At 35.1% G+C, this 13,552-nt stretch overlaps 1 protein-coding gene across 1 annotated transcript in view; it reads left to right on the forward strand.

The window, feature by feature from the left end:
- Positions 1-13,552, forward strand: part of EPHA3 (EPH receptor A3) — a 353,619-nt gene that overhangs the window by 179,119 nt on the left and 160,948 nt on the right. The window lies entirely within an intron of this gene.

Genomic DNA, 13,552 nt, shown 5'->3' on the forward strand with positions numbered 1-13,552 from the left:
TTTTCAGATTGGCTCCATTATGGTTTGGAACAATTTGTTTATGAAGTGCCTTGGTGGAGTTTTCTTTGTCTTGGGAGTGGGATTTATTAATCTTAGATCTGTGGGTTTTTAGTTTTCATCAAAGTTTGGAAAAAATTCAATTATTATTTTTTTCAATATTCCCCCATTGGGAGCTCCAGTTACACATGCATCAGGCCAATTAAAGTAGGCCTTAAGTTCATGGATGCTCTTCACTTTTTAAATTGTTTTTCTTTGTATTCTTCATTTTAGGTAGTTTCTATTGCCATGCCTTCAAGCTCATGAATCTTTTTCATTATAACATTTGTGCTGCTACCAATCCAGTTTAGTGTAGTTTTTATATAAGATGTTATAATTTTTTAATGTAATTTCGACACCCAACATAGGGCTCGAGCTCACAACTCTGAGAAAAAATCTCACATCCTCTATAGACTGAGCCGGCTGGGCTGTTGTAATATTTATCTTTAGAAATTTATTTGGATCCTTTTTATTTCCTTCCTTGTGTATTTAACTTTTTGAATATATGGAATATAGTTTTAATAACACTGCTGATGTCCATGCCTACTAATTTTAACATCTATGACAGTTCTGGGTTGATTTTGGTTTATCGATTTTCCTCTTCAATATGAGTTGTATTTTTCTACATGCTTGTAATTTTTTTGGAGGGGGGTGCCAATCATTGTGATTTTCACCTTCTTGAGTGGGAAGTATTTTTGTATCCCTGTAATTATTCTTGAACTTTTTTTATGGGACACAGTTAAGTTATTGAGAAATAGTATGATCCTTGTAAATTTTGCTTTTAAGATTTGTTATGTGGAATCAGAGCAGTATGACACCAACATTTGAGTATTCCTCCCAATTGATGCAAGATACTTCTATGTACTGTACCTAATGTTCCATGAATCTTGAGGTTTTTCAATTTGGCTGGTGGGAGCAAGCATTTCTCCGAGTCTTGTGGGAGCATCAACCACGAAGCCTCCAATCCTTTTGCGTAGTTCGTTCCCTGGCCTCAAGAGGGTTTTCTCACACATGGGCTGCTCAGTACTCTGCTGGAAGCTGAAGAAGCATCTTTCACAGATGCCCTTCATCTCTGTCTATGCAGTTGTCTCCTCTCTGGTATTCTTTCCTGAGAACTCTGATCTGTCTGGTTTCCCTGGAATTTCAGCTTCACCTCCTGAAATCAGGGAGTTTCCTGAGCTGCTTTGTCCTGCTTCCTCCTCCTTGTGTTGTAGCCTGGGAAATCTGAAGGCAGTAAGATGTTACATTGTAGTGTTAATCCAATCTATTTACCTTTTCTTGAGGATCACTGTTTTTGTTCCCTGATATTCAGTGATTTAAAAACTACTCTTTCATATTTTTTTTGTTCCTTGTTTTGTTTTTTCTTCTAATAAATCCAGTCCCTGGTATTCTATCTTGGTCAGGAGTTAAGGATTGAGTTTTGTTATGTATTAGTCTCTTAAAATAGTTATTTGTATTTTAAAATTAAGTATCAGAGGTATTGAGAAAGGCATAAAAGCTTATAAAATAATGTCTGCTACAGATGCTTAAAATGAATAAAAAGTATGGGGTGTAGGTCAGTTAAATATTATAGAACAAATTAAAACAGTATATAATTAGCCACTAACTGGTTTGTAAACACAAGAGTTCAACATTGTAAGAATTTGCTGAGGATTATGCATTTAGAGACTCCTACATAGACAAAGTATAGTGTTGGTAAATTTTCTGAGGCTGGTCTATTCATTTGGAGAAAATCTTTCCATGTAGGTAAACACCGCCTATTAGAAGTGTGTTGTGATAAATGATTAAAGAAGAGATAATTTTAAGTAAAAGGGTAGTAAAAGATGATAATATGTTTGAAAAAGTATATAAATTCTAGTTTTTAGAAACTTTGAGTTTGTTACTTTGTATAAAGGCAGCAATAAACAATTAAAATTGTGGAACAAGTTTATAATAGGATGCTCACATTTTGAACAAGAATAATCAGGATGAAGTGACAGGGAAACAAATATTAGGAGAAAATAGTAAGAAACTTATACTTATCTAAACAAAATTAATAGGTTGGTTGTATGGATGAAAAGAAAAGACAGGAAAAGGATTACATATAAATTGGCAGTGGTTGGTGATTGATGATTGCATGCAGGAAAGAAAAAGAGGAAAATTTCTAAGATAACTGACATTTAGATAAAAGAGCATAATGAAACTATCAACAGAAAGTGAAACATCAGCAGAGCTTAGTGTGGAAAGCTAAAACTAAAATGGACCAAAGAAAAGTAATCATAGTAGAATAAAATAATAATAAATAGAAATACTTATTAAATGTACAATATGTGCAGGCAATATGCAAAATTCTGTACCTGGACTATCTCATTCAATCATCACAGCATGGTTATAAGCTTTATGAGTGTCTGCAATTTACAAATGAGGATATTGATCTGAGACTTATGCTCAAGGTGATAGCAAGAAGTGGCAGGGTCAGGATTTGAATCTCAATATATCCAGCTCCAGAACCTGGTTTCTTATTATCAGTAATTACCATTAAAATGGTGTAGGCATAGCTTTAAAGAAAATATTTTGTGCAGGAGTCTGGCTAACACTGTATGCCAAACAGTAAAATATAATTGATTTGCAAAATATCTAGCCTTAAATAACAATTCTGATAGCACTATGTAGCAACTACTCTCATAGTTTTGCCTACCGACATTCTGAGAAGGTATGACAACCGAAATAACTACAGGTTTCTGTATCACTTACATCAGTTTTTCTTTTTTGGACATAAGATTATTTTATTTTTGTTGTCACATTATGTTTTCCCCTAAGCCCAACAAAGAAAACAGTAGTGCTAGTATTTACCAGGACTTGAACCACAATAGATTTATGCCTTGGATAATTGTGATTACTTCATTTTGTTTATTGTGTAGCTACTCAGTAAATCTTCTAACTGACAGGAACTATTAAAGTCTCAAGACCAAGATGTCTTGTCTTTCCCCCATTGGATGATATTCTTTCTATCAGGAAGGTAGTATTTATTCCAACTCATTTATTTTTCTGTAATAGAAGCGGTAAAAGGAACATCAATATAAACTATTCTTGGAACTCATTTAACGTTATCAATATATGTAAAGTTAGATGTACTGACAAAACTGCATACTCAGGGATACAAGCTAAGAAGCAAAGAGAAAATGGTAGGACTGAAATACTTAATACATACCGTGTGTCCAGACACCATGCTAAACAGTTTTGTTCAGATGATCTCATTTAATACTTTCAACAATTATCTCCATTGTCTGAAGTTTGCCCTGTGTCACTCAGGTAATAAGATTTGGAGCCAGATTTCAACCTTCACTGACTTCAGAGCTCAGGTTTTTAGCCGCAATGTCGCACTGCTCTGTCCTAAGATACACTGAGTCAATATAGTGTCTGCCATTTATTTTAATAAAGGAAATCCTGTGTGGCAAAGCCAATTCCTTAAAAGTGAAATGTCTCAAAACGTATAACCTAAGTCTTCTTACCACACTGCCATACCTGTTCTCCAGAGACTTCTGAGTATCTTTCTGCTCCTTCACTTTTAAGTTATGTTATATGTGAGACCTGTTTATAAAGTAGTGTGTCTGATCCTTCTGTGAAGGTACCAAGTCATACCTTCAGAACCTATGACCCATTCTTTAAATAAATGCAATAGCAACACATTTTGATTCCTTCCCCCACCCCCAGATAAATTGAACTTCTTGCCTAAGCTGAATTTTCATAGTTGTTAAGAATTATCCAGAGTCAAACCTGGTGGGTAAAATGAATTACCAAATAAGAAAGGCCATTTAGGGATAAAAAGAAAAGAAGAGAAGAAAATGAATCACGGATTTAAAACACTTAGGAAAAATTTCTCATGTGGCTCATAAAATGTCTCTTGTGACAATGTCAAAAAAGAGTTTTCAAAAATGTTTTGAGTTTCAGCTGCATTGTAGGGTAAATGTTCAGTCTTCTCAATTTTCCACTTTTAAGCTGCCACGATTATTTGGAGTGATATATTGTGAGATATTTTTGATAGAAACATTTGATAATGTCACTTTTAGTAATAAAACATTTCTTCAGTCTTAAAAGAGATTTTACTGAGCTTACTTTGAACAAAGACTAGCACATTACCACACACAAGGGATTAATAAATGTCACTCTCAGTAATAAAATTGGGTTTCATATTAATTAAACCGAGTCATAGGATACCTTGATTTACATATTTAAATATTTTCATCTCCCCATGCTTGTGGGTGTTTGTTATGGATTCAGCAACTATATTCAAGGAATAGTTACAGTCATGTAAATCCTAATGCATTTCAGTAAATATAAATTGTGTAAATTGAGAGTTAAGTGTAAAATGCCACAGGATACTTATTTAGAGTTGAAATTATAATCTTTTCCACAAATTTCCATGAATGAGGATATATTTTTTTTTCCTAAGAAGCTCAACATAACAGAACATACCCTGGATTGTTAATCTAGGATATTATATTGGTGTTGATAAGCTCTATAAGAATAAGTGTATGATGTATTAGAACACATCGGGGGTGTAAGGAACTGAAACAAAATGTGATGTGGCTGTTTTGTGAACATTGATCTTTTTAACTTTGGGTGTATTCAAAACTCTGACTACTTCGCCACTTTAGAAAAACTTTACTTACACCAATGAAAGAATCTTGTCTGGACAATTTAAACAAACAAACAAACAAACAAACAAATAAATAAATACATAAAACACATGTCATGTTAGGGAATGCCATTGCCTCAGCTTTTTCATTTTATTTTCCAACCTATAAAATCCCCAAAGTTGCGTCATCTGTAATTAAAAGAGCAATCTATTTAGTCCTTACTCTAAAGTCAATCATATTCATGCTGTCACATAATTTTAAATTGTAGTACTGAATAAAATCCTTCCATACGATGACACCATTTTTCCTCCTTCTAATTCCTTTGCCTGCTATTGATCATCTTTTTATCTACTTTATAAAAGCCTCTCTTTACACTCTATTCTAGTTGATATAATGGAACAAAAGGGATCCTAACGTTTAGCTTGCTTTGTGGGAGGTACAAAAGCCTTTTATTCCATATCCGTTTGAGGAGTTTGACTCTATGCTAACTCAGTACAAGTTGAGAATAAGGCACTGAGTAGGTGGGAATGATTAGAGAATTGCAGTCAGAAGCAAAGTGGTGAAAGACGTTGTGTGGGAATGAAGAATACCATATGGGATTCATTTCATGTGTATATCATGGCTGCTTATTTTTCTAATATCCTTCTCCCCACATGTTTTAAGATATCTGCAAATCTTCAGAATGTCTTTATGTTCTCTGAATTTAGAGCCATAGTGGTTCCCTACTTGCTTAATCCTCTCCTAAAGTATAGCTCCTTATTATTGATCTTCTATATAGGTCTCTCATTCTAAAGGACATTAGAATTTCAAAAACAATATCGTATGGTCCAAGAACAGTATTTATGACAGGATTATGTAAAGTAGCATTTGAACTTATTCTTTTCCCCTTCCTTTTTTTCAAACTGTATCTTGACTTTTAAAATAATGTTGACTGATGGTGTTTACCCCGCACATGTTTTATCTCTGTTTTTTCCATTCGTGATACCTATAGCTGCTCTTTTCTGTCTCTGTTCACTGTTGTCTTCAAAAGCTTCTTTCCCGTGCCAGTTTTTAAAAATCTTTTCTCTTTAATTCAAAAGGATGATCTTAAAATAAACCTTAATATCTGGAAAAGAGGAAGAAAGAAAGCAAGGAAGGGAAAAGGAAGAAAGGAAAAGGTGAAAGGAAGGAAGAAAGCCAGGGCAGGAGAGAGATAAGGAGGGGATAATTTATTACATTGGAACTCGTTGTCATGCATTCTTGTTACTCCTATACATATGTCTATAAATATCAGTTCCTTTACAAAAATGTGAAGGAGACAAGTTAGTCCACATTAAAAATGATACTTGAGAGATATTTTGATTATTGGGGAACATTTCAAACAGATAGCCATCTCGTGTTGTTTTTATTAGTCTCTGTAATATATTCAGGAGACTAAAAATAAAGCCAACTATTTTTTTATGGTCTGAAAAAAAAAAATAGACTTCTTACACCAGGAAGAAAAACAAAAAGTTTAGTGCAGAAAACTTTTGCCACTCGCAGATAGTTCAGATAGGCCTTTATGTAACTCTGTGCTTTTTTGTCTAAAGTCACCAAGGGGAGTTCGAACTTGCTGTCTCTTTATGTATTTCACTAAATGAGAGCTGACGCAGAACTGCTTTTCTTCTCTGTGCCTAGTTTCAAACCGTTGAACACCTTTATTTTCTTTTACACTGACAATCTGTTGAAACTCACAACTAAGACAACTTCCAGTTCCTGTAGTAACCATAGAACCTGCTTTGCTACTCACTTGGATGTAAATGTAAAGGTGGTTGGATCTTTGGATCAAGCCGCGGCTTTTGATAAAATTTTCCTCACCAGCACTTCACCAGACTTAGTCTGTTAGTGACAAACTCCCCACTTCCTGTCTAGTCCAGTGTGGGCTGTATTTTTGAGGTCTGATTTTAGCCCCTGTTACCCTTCTACCATCTATTCTTAAGACAGACACGAGGATGTTTTCAAATTGGCCAGTTCATTTTCCCCTCTGCCCGTACCCTCCATGGATTCCCCATTTATTTAAGATAGAAGCCAGAATTCTTATACTGGCTTTGATTTCCATACATAATTTGACTTTCGGGACTCATCTCCCCCATCAGTTCCACCGCGCTGGACACACTGGACTCCCTAAAGTTCCTGAACTATATCCTCATCCTAGGGCCCTTGTCCTGGCTGGTTTTAGTCCAGGAAAAGTTTTTCTAGGTATCTGCATGAGAAACGTCCTTACCTCCATGAAGTATTTGCTCACATCCATGACAAGCTGACTGCTCTATTTAAATATTCCTCTCACACGCTTCTTAACTTTCTTAACTTCCCATATTATTTTTTTTCATTTTAATTACTGTTGTATCTAACAGAAAACATAATATACATATTCATTATATTCCTGACTTATTGTCTGTTTCCTTTCTCTCTCTCCCCTTTCCTTCCCTGCCGTTCAGTGCACACTACAATGTCAACTCCGAGCGGACAGGGTTATTTGTTTTGTTTCCTGATGAATCTTAAGCACCTTGAAAAGTTCATGGAACACTGTTACCACTCAATAAATATTTGATGAATTTATGACTGTAAGTGTTTCCAAAAGTGTCATTAGGTTAATGAGCATCCTACTTTGAGGTTGATCTTCTCTAGTCACATGTTTAAAACTTTTTGAAAATTTCATTTCTCAGGGTGCCTGGCTGTCTCAGTCAGTTGAGTGTCTGACTTCGGCTCAGGTCACAGTTAGTGCGTTTGAGCCCTGCATCAGGCTCTGTGCTGTGCTGACAGCTCAGAGCCTGGAGCCTGCTCTGGATTCCGTGTCTCCTTTTCTCTCTGCCCCTTGTCCTCTCACACTCTGTCTCTCTCTGTCTCTCAAAAATAAACAAACATTAAAAATTTTTTAAAGGAAATTTAAAAAATGAAAATTTCATTTCTGACTATTTAAAACTGCATTGCTTAACAAGTTTAATATAGAGCATCCCTCTCTTTTGCATCCGGAATCATTTTTATTTATTTTACTTTTTGTATTTAAGTTTTTTTTAATGTTTAATTTTTTTGAGGGAGAGAAACAACGTGAGCAGGAGAGGCACAGAGTGAGAGGGAGACACAGAATCTGCAACAGGTTCCAGCCTCTGAGCTGTCAGCAGAGTGGGACAGGGGGGCTCAAACTCTTGTGAGATCATGACCTGAGCTGAAGTCAGATGCTTAACCGAATGAGCCACCCACATGCCCCAGGAATCATTTTTAGTTTAAGAACTATCCCATATCCCATATATACTTGCAATACTTCCCATTTTCTCACACCTTTTTTTTTGTTTGTTTTATTATCTTTTTTTTTCTTACTGTGTTAATCATCTTCCCATTCTGAATATCTATTTTAGTCCTCTCTGTGATTTTATAATTTTCAACATAATGAGCTGTTTAGCACAGCACATAAACATTGCTATAGTTTAAAAGAAGAAGTAAAGGCTAAGAAAAGTATTACTTTGAATGACAGATTATACCACCTATTAATAGAGGATAAAGTTGACATGTTGTAATTCTAGTTTTATTCTGTGAAAATTTGTAAATAATTTTAAAGTTTGTAAGTACAGGCCATTCCTTTTTGAACCCATCACATAAGGTAGAGGAAAGAATATTAGATTGATATTTAGAAAATCATAAATAAATATTTCCCAATGTTACTACTTTCTCATTGTGTAACATGAATAGGCCACTTCACATTTCTGAAACCTACTCTTTAATATCTGTTTACTTTTGAAATTCACTCATTCTACTATATATTTGGGATTCTTGATTGTTAGATGGGAAACTATAATGTGTCTTTACTGACCTTAGTGTTTGCACCGTTGTCCATGCTGATCATATCAACTCTTTGGCTGCTCCCACTTTCAGATCTGTGCTTTCCTGGATTTGCCTCCTTTCTCCTCACAATGTATGTTCAATCGGATTGGTTCACTCTATTTTACAGTGCAGAGAATAAAACTTTGTGAAAACAACTTGCTTTTGTTATTCTAACAAGTTAGCAATAAAGTACCAAGTTAAATACCATGTAGAACAAAAGTAATTTTTCATGGAAACCTGTATTTCCTAAAAGGGGAACCATGGATGCAAAAATAAGAGACTACTATGATGTGGAGTTATTACTGCTACAGTCATTTGGTACCTTGGCAGATGTAGCTGTACAATAGTCCTTGTCATTGTCCTCACCATCACCCTCATCGTCACCAGTATTCTTTATGTACTTACTCTGTTTTAGGAGATATTCTAAGCATTCTACAGTTAATAGTGATTAATCTCAATAATCACAGTATGAGAGAGGTAGTGGTTTGGTCCCCATTATACAGGTGAAAACTGGAGGCACAAAGAGGTTAAGTCATCTGTTTAAGGTGACAGAATTTATAAACGGCGAAGCCAAAATTCTAACTGAAGTGTTCAAACACATTTTTCTCAATTACTTTTTTATTTTTATTTTATTTTATCATATCCATTGGACTCTAGGCAGAGTGTTTAAGTCACCTCATGACAATTAACTCTATTGAAATTATAATGAAAGCAGAAGTTGAGGTTGTTAGATGACACCATGAATATTTGTGGTTACCATAGACTTCATGTTAGTGCTGGCTTTCAGAAAATTTAATTTTCCTACTTCAACCATCTTAACAAAGTATTCCAGAAAGTACTTAAGTGACCATATTAAAGTTCTAAATGACAAATTATAGTGGAATTTTGGGTTAGACCTCTGGGAAACAAAGATATGGGCTGTATAATGGCAGTAAAATTAATGTTATAAAATTCAGGTCTGATAGATTATCAGACTGGCTTTTCCAGGTCGGTTCACCTAAGCTCAGTCTAGCCATTCATTCATAGCAAATTGTGAGTAATCCTCAGAAAAGCCCCGTGGGTTTGCGTCTGTTTGGTCCTGACTATGCTGTGGTTTGGCTAGGCTGAAAGCTGAGAGTAGAGATCCGTGTTGTCCATAATTGTCAGGTGATACTTGCCAACTGTGAAATTTGTCCTTTTCAATTTGATCCAATCCTTTCTCGATGAAGCACTTTCAAGGGCTTCTTTGGTTAGGAATAAAGAAAACTTCAAATTTGAAACATTCTCATATTAAGGTATTTGTTTGTTCCTCTCACATTTCAAAACATTAGACCTATACTTGTAACTTCAAATTTAAAGAACAGTAGTTTGACATTATATTTTGTATTAACGTCTGTGCACTAGTGTAAGTGACTACATTTTCGTAGGTGTCAGGAAGTTTGACGAATTTCAGTTTTCCTGATGCATAGATTTTTAAAGTGTCTTCTCTATGTTTACATTGTACCTGAGATTGTTTAAACCTAGAGACACTAAAATCACCATCATCATCTCCATCATCATCATCATCATAATCATCATCATCTAGCATAATCATGGAAAAACAAAAAATCCTAAAATTATCTTGAATGTTTCTAGAAGGGGAACATTCTTGACCAGTTTTGGGGTAGCCTTGGGGTTTTCAAGTGCAGAATCTTAGCACACACACAAAAAACAAAACAAAACAAAACAAAACAAAACAAAAACTAATGATGACCAAAGAAAACAAAACCACCAAATAAAGTATTAGAAATTTAAATATTGTGATGGACTATAGCATCTAGCAGTTATTGGAATTTAAGAGTGACTCCACAGAATGCAATCATTAAAAACGTCGATTGCCTGAATCATCCAATGAAGTCTTGGTAATTCTTAAATATTATTAGCCCCATTTAAGCAACCACCAAGTATTTGTTGAGTATGCATTATATGTTTGGTCTTGAGTTAAACTGTGTGAAATGTATTAAGAAAGATAATATAGCGTTAAATCACTTTTATCCAAGATCTAACTGCACAACGGTAAAGAAAAAGACCTACACGTGAAAAGTATTAGATAACAAAACTACATATAAGTAAGGGTAAAGTACATGGTACAGTTTGTAAATACAACATTCCATATGTATATGTATATATATGTATACATATACATAAATATATATACACACATACACTGTATATGTGTACGTGTGTATATACATATATAGAGAGAGACTTAGTGATGAATATATACTACAAAAAAAGAAAGAGCAAAAGAAGTTTGAGAAAGGGCATCAGTGTTATCTAGGATCATCAAACATGAGAAGTAAACAGAAGCTTAATAGAGGAAGCTTGCTATGACCTGGAGTAGAGGGAGGGACACGCAATGGAGAAAATGTGGAGCCCTGATGCAGGAAGCAACTGAGAATGTTGAAGTGAAGGTTAAACTAAAAGTCCTAACTGAAATAGTAGAAAACAGGTAGGAATAAGTGAGAAGGGAACCAATTATTTATTGACTATAGTTAAGGATTGATGTTTGAACTTTGCCGGTAATTTGCAACTGTAGATTTTGAGCTGAGAAGTGACGTTCAACTCAGCAAACATTATGAAGCACACCTTGGTTATAGTTGGCTGCAGGTGGTGAGAGTGAGGTATTGAGATTTGCAGAGTGGTGAAGAGGTTTGTGTAAAAGGAGCTGGGAATAATGATCTGAATGCAACTCAGTAATTCTGTGTCAATAATAATAGTTAATTAAGAAGTTTAATATTGTGGGGTGCCTGGATGGCTCAGTCAGTTAAGTATCTGATTCTTGATTTCAGCTCAGGTCATGATCTCATGGTTTGTGGCATCGAGCCCGACGTCAGGTTCTGTGCTGAGAGTGTGGAGCCTGCTTAGGATTCTCTGTCTCCCTCTGTCTCTGCCCCTCCCCTGTGCATATGTGTTCTCTCTATATATCTCAAAATAAATAAATAAACATTTTTAAACAAAGAAGGTTAATATTGAATGCATATGTAAAACAGATTAAGTGGCAAAGGCAATGGGTTAAGGAAGATATTCAATCTTTTTTTGAATACCTTTTCATATGAATGATCACCGGTCCCTAATCACTATATTTAGGAGGCAAACAGAAAAATTCTTAGAAATATTTGAGAAGTTGGAGGGGCGCCTGGGTGGCTCGGTCGGTTAAGCGTCCGACTTTGACTCAGGTCATGATCTCCCGGTCCGTGAGTTCGAGCCCCGCGTCAGGCTCTATGCTGACAGCTCAGAGCCTGGAGCCTGTTTCACATTCTGTGTCTCCCTCTCTCTGACCCTCCCCCGTTCATGCTCTGTCTCTTTCTGTCTCAAAAATAAATAAACGTTAAAAAAAAAATTAAAAAAATAAATAAATAAATAAATAAATAAAAAGAAATATTTGAGAAGTTGGAGAGTAAAAAGACAGTAAAATACTTGAGAAAATTCTTAGAAATTTTTGAGATATAAGTAAAAAAAAAAAAGATGTCTCAACATTGTAGACTGCAAGAAAGTAAAGAAGAAGCCCCTTGAGGTTTGACAATTGAAGGACTGATCTTGCCTTTTATCCCAATTGTTCCCATTAAATTGGTAAAAGTTGGAGAGTTAATGGGCATAAGAAAGTAGAAACAGGAGAGGATACCCTTTCCATAATTGTTTTGGAAACAAAATTAATAGTTACTTCAGCATGGAGAAGGGGACTATGAGAGGATATTCTTTTGTTTGTTTTGGTCAGAAAAGGAGCGTCTTGCGCTCATCTATAAACCATTGGAGGAGAGGCTAATGAATATGAGCAATCATAATTGGTAATATCTAACATGGGTGACGTTGTGAGAATCACATGCAGGTGGAGGGAGTATGAGAGAGAGAAGTACTAATTGTTAGTGTTAGACTCTCAAAGTCATGAGGTTTTTTTGGTGAAGAGCGCCACACATTTCCGGCCTCCTGCCTTGCACATGTACATACACACACACATGCACACACACAGAGCCCCACATCTGTCTGGGCCTTTAATAACCTATTGCTCATATTCAGAGCACTAATCCTGTAGCTTAGTCTTTACTGTTAAGGTTATTTTAATTCATTTATTTGATAGCCTTCAAATAAGAACACTTTCAGTTTTAGTGCCAAGCCTGGGTTTCCCGTGTCAACAGGAATTTAAGTCAGACTTCTAAATGTTTTTAGTAAGTAACTGAATACAGACTTACAGGCCTTGAGAGATATTTGGGTCCATCCTTCCTGTCTTCTTTCTACACAGTAAAATACCTCCATACACACAAATATTCTGTTTCACATCACTCTCAAATCCCGTGGTTTTTGTCACTATAAGTTCCACATCTTGTGTATTAAATAAAGCTCAGCAAAACTGGACTCATTACTTCAGAATGAAGATTCTTATAGCAAGTCACATCTCTGATGGAAAACCCACAGGGTGATCTTCACAAGCCTTAAATTCTCTGTTCTAAGTAGAAAGTGGCACAATTTCTAAAATGTCCACAGACTGTCTCACAGTAGAGTTTTTAATGAGCTGATATCTGTACAACCCGTTGAGCAGTTCAAACCAGGGTTCTTTATATATATAGCAGATCTATAAAAGTAAAGGACAAGTAAGTAGAAAAGCATATTAGATCATGAGGGCACTAATTTTAAGGGATAGGAAAAATATAGAATATAATAACTTTAAAGAAAAAGTAAAAATTGAAGAGACTCTCACAATTATCTCTATAAATGCACAGAATAATGTCAGACTGCTTTGGGAAAATTATGAAATGCTTTCATAAAAAAAGTCTTAGTGTTCAATAGTGTTTCTAAGCTGTATAATTTTATTGATAAATAACTTAACTTAAAAGCACTTTGGGGAGATGTAGTTTAGCTTAAATTATTTTAGTTCCTCCATTTCTTGATATAAACTATCTTTTTTTTTGCATTTTTTTCATATTCTGGATCTTACCGCAATATCCAAAAACCTTACTTATTCACCTCTCCAAAAGGCAGGAGCACATTCTGCTAAGTAAAACACCTATTAATTAATAATGAACTCCTGGAAATCAGTAAATAAA

This window comes from Panthera uncia, chromosome C2 (assembly GCF_023721935.1).
Source record: "Panthera uncia isolate 11264 chromosome C2, Puncia_PCG_1.0, whole genome shotgun sequence".
In the NCBI taxonomy this organism is placed as follows: Eukaryota; Metazoa; Chordata; class Mammalia; order Carnivora; family Felidae; genus Panthera; species Panthera uncia.